This window comes from Salmo salar, chromosome 08 (assembly GCF_965601325.2).
Source record: "Salmo salar chromosome 08, fSalSal1, whole genome shotgun sequence".
NCBI lineage: Eukaryota > Metazoa > Chordata > Actinopteri > Salmoniformes > Salmonidae > Salmo > Salmo salar.
In genome coordinates, this window is record NC_138298.1 from 4699001 (window position 1) to 4705000 (window position 6000).

The following is a 6000-nucleotide window of genomic DNA, read 5'->3' on the forward strand; positions in this document are numbered from 1 at the left end:
CTGATGAAATAGTGCAAGAGCACACCCTCGTGGACAAAATGCTTACAGCACCTGGTATTCCCAGGCGGTCTCCCATCCAAGTACTAACCAGGCCCGACCCTGCTTAGCTTCCGAGATCAGACGAGATCGGGCGTACCCAGGCTGATATGGCCGTAAGCGAGAATCAATCTCTTGCTACAACATATATAGTCAAAGTGAGTCTGATAAAACAGACATTTAGTCAATTCATCATTAAATGCTTACTACAAGGCAGTGTTGCTGATGAAATAGTGCAAGAGCACACCCTCGTGGACAAAATCCTTACAGCACCTGGTATTCCCAGGCGGTCTCCCATCCAAGTACTAACCAGGCCCGACCCTGCTTAGCTTCCTAGATCAGACGAGATCGGGCGTACCCAGGCTGGTATGGCCGTAAGCGATAAACAATCTCTTGCTACAACATATATAGTCAAAGTGAGTGTGATAAACAGACATTGCATTTTCACCAATTAGATAAGCAGCTTGAACTTTGTGTCACTGAAAAAGTAGAAGAAATTACAAACACTGTTCCCATCACTTTTTAGCACAGGTAGTTGGATAAAATACAAACTTTATTTCCTTTCATCATTTGAACAGGGCAAAGGAGCATAAAGCACACACAAGCTGCATTCAGCAACAATATTCTTGTTTGTCTTATAAATACAAGGCAGATGCTAATTGAAAACACAAGGAAATTTGATCCTATTAAAAAGGCAGGAAGCTGCATTTTGTCAATTCATCATTAAATGCTTACTACAAGGCAGTGTTGCTGATGAAATAGTGCAAGAGCACACCCTCGTGGACAAAATGCTTACAGCACCTGGTATTCCCAGGCGGTCTCCCATCCAAGTACTAACCAGGCCCGACCCTGCTTAGCTTCCTAGATCAGACGAGATCGGGCGTACCCAGGCTGGTATGGCCGTAAGCGAGAATCAATCTCTTGCTACAACATATATAGTCAAAGTGAGTCTGATAAAACAGACATTTAGTCAATTCATCATTAAACGCTTACTACAAGGCAGTGTTGCTGATGAAATAGTGCAAGAGCACACCCTCGTGGACAAAATGCTTACAGCACCTGGTATTCCCAGGCGGTCTCCCATCCAAGTACTAACCAGGCCCGACCCTGCTTAGCTTCCAAGATCAGACGAGATCGGGCGTACCCAGGCTGATATGGCCGTAAGCGAGAATCAATCTCTTGCTACAACATATATAGTCAAAGTGAGTCTGATAAAACAGACATTTAGTCAATTCATCATTAAATGCTTACTACAAGGCAGTGTTGCTGATGAAATAGTGCAAGAGCACACCCTCGTGGACAAAATGCTTACAGCACTTGGTATTCCCAGGCGGTCTCCCATCCAAGTACTAACCAGGCCCGACCCTGCTTAGCTTCCGAGATCAGACGAGATCGGGCGTACCCAGGCTGATATGGCCGTAAGCGAGAATCAATCTCTTGCTACAAAATATATAGTCAAAGTGAGTGTGATAAACAGACATTGCATTTTCACCAATTAGATAAGCAGCTTGAACTTTGTGTCACTGAAAAAGTAGAAGAAATTACAAACACTGTTCCCATCACTTTTTAGCACAGGTAGTTGGATAAAATACAAACTTAATTTCCTTTCATCATTTGAACAGGGCAAAGGAGCATAAAGCACACACAAGCTGCATTCAGCAACAATATTCTTGTTTGTCTTATAAATACAAGGCAGATGCTAATTGAAAACACAAGGAAATTTGATCCTATTAAAAAGGCAGGAAGCTGCATTTTGTCAATTCATCATTAAATGCTTACTACAAGGCAGTGTTGCTGATGAAATAGTGCAAGAGCACACCCTCGTGGACAAGATGCTTACAGCACCTGGTATTCCCAGGCGGTCTCCCATCCAAGTACTAACCAGGCCCGACCCTGCTTAGCTTCCTAGATCAGACGAGATCGGGCGTACCCAGGCTGGTATGGCCGTAAGCGAGAATCAATCTCTTGCTACAACATATATAGTCAAAGTGAGTCTGATAAAACAGACATTTAGTCAATTCATCATTAAATGCTTACTACAAGGCAGTGTTGCTGATGAAATAGTGCAAGAGCACACCCTCGTGGACAAAATGCTTACAGCACCTGGTATTCCCAGGCGGTCTCCCATCCAAGTACTAACCAGGCCCGACCCTGCTTAGCTTCCTAGATCAGACGAGATCGGGCGTACCCAGGCTGGTATGGCCGTAAGCGAGAAACAATCTCTTGCTACAACATATATAGTCAAAGTGAGTGTGATAAACAGACATTGCATTTTCACCAATTAGATAAGCAGCTTGAACTTTGTGTCACTGAAAAAGTAGAAGAAATTACAAACACTGTTCCCATCACTTTTTAGCACAGGTAGTTGGATAAAATACAAACTTTATTTCCTTTCATCATTTGAACAGGGCAAAGGAGCATAAAGCACACACAAGCTGCATTCAGCAACAATATTCTTGTTTGTCTTATAAATACAAGGCAGATGCTAATTGAAAACACAAGGAAATTTGATCCTATTAAAAAGGCAGGAAGCTGCATTTTGTCAATTCATCATTAAATGCTTACTACAAGGCAGTGTTGCTGATGAAATAGTGCAAGAGCACACCCTCGTGGACAAAATGCTTACAGCACCTGGTATTCCCAGGCGGTCTCCCATCCAAGTACTAACCAGGCCCGACCCTGCTTAGCTTCCTAGATCAAACGAGATCGGGCGTACCCAGGCTGGTATGGCCGTAAGCAAGAATCAATCTCTTGCTACAACATATATAGTCAAAGTGAGTCTGATAAAACAGACATTTAGTCAATTCATCATTAAATGCTTACTACAAGGCAGTGTTGCTGATGAAATAGTGCAAGAGCACACCCTCGTGGACAAAATGCTTACAGCACCTGGTATTCCCAGGCGGTCTCCCATCCAAGTACTAACCAGGCCCGACCCTGCTTAGCTTCCGAGATCAGACGAGATCGGGCGTACCCAGGCTGATATGGCCGTAAGCGAGAATCAATCTCTTGCTACAACATATATAGTCAAAGTGAGTCTGATAAAACAGACATTTAGTCAATTCATCATTAAATGCTTACTACAAGGCAGTGTTGCTGATGAAATAGTGCAAGAGCACACCCTCGTGGACAAAATCCTTACAGCACCTGGTATTCCCAGGCGGTCTCCCATCCAAGTACTAACCAGGCCCGACCCTGCTTAGCTTCCTAGATCAGACGAGATCGGGCGTACCCAGGCTGGTATGGCCGTAAGCGAGAAACAATCTCTTGCTACAACATATATAGTCAAAGTGAGTGTGATAAACAGACATTGCATTTTCACCAATTAGATAAGCAGCTTGAACTTTGTGTCACTGAAAAAGTAGAAGAAATTACAAACACTGTTCCCATCACTTTTTAGCACAGGTAGTTGGATAAAATACAAACTTTATTTCCTTTCATCATTTGAACAGGGCAAAGGAGCATAAAGCACACACAAGCTGCATTCAGCAACAATATTCTTGTTTGTCTTATAAATACAAGGCAGATGCTAATTGAAAACACAAGGAAATTTGATCCTATTAAAAAGGCAGGAAGCTGCATTTTGTCAATTCATCATTAAATGCTTACTACAAGGCAGTGTTGCTGATGAAATAGTGCAAGAGCACACCCTCGTGGACAAAATGCTTACAGCACCTGGTATTCCCAGGCGGTCTCCCATCCAAGTACTAACCAGGCCCGACCCTGCTTAGCTTCCTAGATCAGACGAGATCGGGCGTACCCAGGCTGGTATGGCCGTAAGCGAGAATCAATCTCTTGCTACAACATATATAGTCAAAGTGAGTCTGATAAAACAGACATTTAGTCAATTCATCATTAAACGCTTACTACAAGGCAGTGTTGCTGATGAAATAGTGCAAGAGCACACCCTCGTGGACAAAATGCTTACAGCACCTGGTATTCCCAGGCGGTCTCCCATCCAAGTACTAACCAGGCCCGACCCTGCTTAGCTTCCAAGATCAGACGAGATCGGGCGTACCCAGGCTGATATGGCCGTAAGCGAGAATCAATCTCTTGCTACAACATATATAGTCAAAGTGAGTCTGATAAAACAGACATTTAGTCAATTCATCATTAAACGCTTACTACAAGGCAGTGTTGCTGATGAAATAGTGCAAGAGCACACCCTCGTGGACAAAATGCTTACAGCACCTGGTATTCCCAGGCGGTCTCCCATCCAAGTACTAACCAGGCCCGACCCTGCTTAGCTTCCTAGATCAGACGAGATCGGCCGTACCCAGGCTGGTATGGCCGTAAGCGAGAAACAATCTCTTGCTACAACATATATAGTCAAAGTGAGTGTGATAAACAGACATTGCATTTTCACCAATTAGATAAGCAGCTTGAACTTTGTGTCACTGAAAAAGTAGAAGAAATTACAAACACTGTTCCCATCACTTTTTAGCACAGGTAGTTGGATAAAATACAAACTTTATTTCCTTTCATCATTTGAACAGGGCAAAGGAGCATAAAGCACACACAAGCTGCATTCAGCAACAATATTCTTGTTTGTCTTATAAATACAAGGCAGATGCTAATTGAAAACACAAGGAAATTTGATCCTATTAAAAAGGCAGGAAGCTGCATTTTGTCAATTCATCATTAAATGCTTACTACAAGGCAGTGTTGCTGATGAAATAGTGCAAGAGCACACCCTCGTGGACAAAATGCTTACAGCACCTGGTATTCCCAGGCGGTCTCCCATCCAAGTACTAACCAGGCCCGACCCTGCTTAGCTTCCTAGATCAAACGAGATCGGGCGTACCCAGGCTGGTATGGCCGTAAGCAAGAATCAATCTCTTGCTACAACATATATAGTCAAAGTGAGTCTGATAAAACAGACATTTAGTCAATTCATCATTAAATGCTTACTACAAGGCAGTGTTGCTGATGAAATAGTGCAAGAGCACACCCTCGTGGACAAAATGCTTACAGCACCTGGTATTCCCAGGCGGTCTCCCATCCAAGTACTAACCAGGCCCGACCCTGCTTAGCTTCCGAGATCAGACGAGATCGGGCGTACCCAGGCTGATATGGCCGTAAGCGAGAATCAATCTCTTGCTACAACATATATAGTCAAAGTGAGTCTGATAAAACAGACATTTAGTCAATTCATCATTAAATGCTTACTACAAGGCAGTGTTGCTGATGAAATAGTGCAAGAGCACACCCTCGTGGACAAAATCCTTACAGCACCTGGTATTCCCAGGCGGTCTCCCATCCAAGTACTAACCAGGCCCGACCCTGCTTAGCTTCCTAGATCAGACGAGATCGGGCGTACCCAGGCTGGTATGGCCGTAAGCGAGAAACAATCTCTTGCTACAACATATATAGTCAAAGTGAGTGTGATAAACAGACATTGCATTTTCACCAATTAGATAAGCAGCTTGAACTTTGTGTCACTGAAAAAGTAGAAGAAATTACAAACACTGTTCCCATCACTTTTTAGCACAGGTAGTTGGATAAAATACAAACTTTATTTCCTTTCATCATTTGAACAGGGCAAAGGAGCATAAAGCACACACAAGCTGCATTCAGCAACAATATTCTTGTTTGTCTTATAAATACAAGGCAGATGCTAATTGAAAACACAAGGAAATTTGATCCTATTAAAAAGGCAGGAAGCTGCATTTTGTCAATTCATCATTAAATGCTTACTACAAGGCAGTGTTGCTGATGAAATAGTGCAAGAGCACACCCTCGTGGACAAAATGCTTACAGCACCTGGTATTCCCAGGCGGTCTCCCATCCAAGTACTAACCAGGCCCGACCCTGCTTAGCTTCCTAGATCAGACGAGATCGGGCGTACCCAGGCTGGTATGGCCGTAAGCGAGAATCAATCTCTTGCTACAACATATATAGTCAAAGTGAGTCTGATAAAACAGACATTTAGTCAATTCATCATTAAACGCTTACTACAAGGCA

General features: G+C 43.3%; 17 non-coding genes across 17 annotated transcripts; all 17 read right to left on the reverse strand.

Annotated features, from left to right (window-relative positions):
- Nucleotides 1–39: 39 nt before the first annotated feature.
- Nucleotides 40–158, reverse strand: LOC145883566 (5S ribosomal RNA). Its single transcript, XR_014395142.1, has one exon. It is a non-coding gene; the product is annotated as a 5S ribosomal RNA (ribosomal RNA).
- A 139-nt stretch (nucleotides 159–297) lies between these two features.
- Nucleotides 298–416, reverse strand: LOC145851943 (5S ribosomal RNA). The gene has a single exon (XR_014373795.1). It is a non-coding gene; the product is annotated as a 5S ribosomal RNA (ribosomal RNA).
- Nucleotides 417–825: 409 nt separating this feature from the next.
- Nucleotides 826–944, reverse strand: LOC145886949 (5S ribosomal RNA). Its single transcript, XR_014398536.1, has one exon. It is a non-coding gene; the product is annotated as a 5S ribosomal RNA (ribosomal RNA).
- A 139-nt stretch (nucleotides 945–1083) lies between these two features.
- On the reverse strand, nucleotides 1084–1202 carry LOC145886819 (5S ribosomal RNA). The gene has a single exon (XR_014398405.1). It is a non-coding gene; the product is annotated as a 5S ribosomal RNA (ribosomal RNA).
- A 139-nt stretch (nucleotides 1203–1341) lies between these two features.
- Nucleotides 1342–1460, reverse strand: LOC145887649 (5S ribosomal RNA). The gene has a single exon (XR_014399240.1). It is a non-coding gene; the product is annotated as a 5S ribosomal RNA (ribosomal RNA).
- A 409-nt stretch (nucleotides 1461–1869) lies between these two features.
- LOC145886950 (5S ribosomal RNA) lies at nucleotides 1870–1988 on the reverse strand. The gene has a single exon (XR_014398537.1). It is a non-coding gene; the product is annotated as a 5S ribosomal RNA (ribosomal RNA).
- A 139-nt stretch (nucleotides 1989–2127) lies between these two features.
- Nucleotides 2128–2246, reverse strand: LOC145886951 (5S ribosomal RNA). The gene has a single exon (XR_014398538.1). It is a non-coding gene; the product is annotated as a 5S ribosomal RNA (ribosomal RNA).
- Nucleotides 2247–2655: 409 nt separating this feature from the next.
- LOC145887666 (5S ribosomal RNA) lies at nucleotides 2656–2774 on the reverse strand. Its single transcript, XR_014399257.1, has one exon. It is a non-coding gene; the product is annotated as a 5S ribosomal RNA (ribosomal RNA).
- Nucleotides 2775–2913: 139 nt separating this feature from the next.
- Nucleotides 2914–3032, reverse strand: LOC145883567 (5S ribosomal RNA). The gene has a single exon (XR_014395143.1). It is a non-coding gene; the product is annotated as a 5S ribosomal RNA (ribosomal RNA).
- Nucleotides 3033–3171: 139 nt separating this feature from the next.
- On the reverse strand, nucleotides 3172–3290 carry LOC145851944 (5S ribosomal RNA). The gene has a single exon (XR_014373796.1). It is a non-coding gene; the product is annotated as a 5S ribosomal RNA (ribosomal RNA).
- A 409-nt stretch (nucleotides 3291–3699) lies between these two features.
- On the reverse strand, nucleotides 3700–3818 carry LOC145886952 (5S ribosomal RNA). Its single transcript, XR_014398539.1, has one exon. It is a non-coding gene; the product is annotated as a 5S ribosomal RNA (ribosomal RNA).
- A 139-nt stretch (nucleotides 3819–3957) lies between these two features.
- Nucleotides 3958–4076, reverse strand: LOC145886820 (5S ribosomal RNA). The gene has a single exon (XR_014398406.1). It is a non-coding gene; the product is annotated as a 5S ribosomal RNA (ribosomal RNA).
- Nucleotides 4077–4215: 139 nt separating this feature from the next.
- LOC145852198 (5S ribosomal RNA) lies at nucleotides 4216–4334 on the reverse strand. The gene has a single exon (XR_014374052.1). It is a non-coding gene; the product is annotated as a 5S ribosomal RNA (ribosomal RNA).
- Nucleotides 4335–4743: 409 nt separating this feature from the next.
- LOC145887668 (5S ribosomal RNA) lies at nucleotides 4744–4862 on the reverse strand. The gene has a single exon (XR_014399259.1). It is a non-coding gene; the product is annotated as a 5S ribosomal RNA (ribosomal RNA).
- Nucleotides 4863–5001: 139 nt separating this feature from the next.
- LOC145883568 (5S ribosomal RNA) lies at nucleotides 5002–5120 on the reverse strand. The gene has a single exon (XR_014395144.1). It is a non-coding gene; the product is annotated as a 5S ribosomal RNA (ribosomal RNA).
- Nucleotides 5121–5259: 139 nt separating this feature from the next.
- Nucleotides 5260–5378, reverse strand: LOC145851945 (5S ribosomal RNA). The gene has a single exon (XR_014373797.1). It is a non-coding gene; the product is annotated as a 5S ribosomal RNA (ribosomal RNA).
- A 409-nt stretch (nucleotides 5379–5787) lies between these two features.
- LOC145886953 (5S ribosomal RNA) lies at nucleotides 5788–5906 on the reverse strand. Its single transcript, XR_014398540.1, has one exon. It is a non-coding gene; the product is annotated as a 5S ribosomal RNA (ribosomal RNA).
- Nucleotides 5907–6000: the final 94 nt, after the last annotated feature.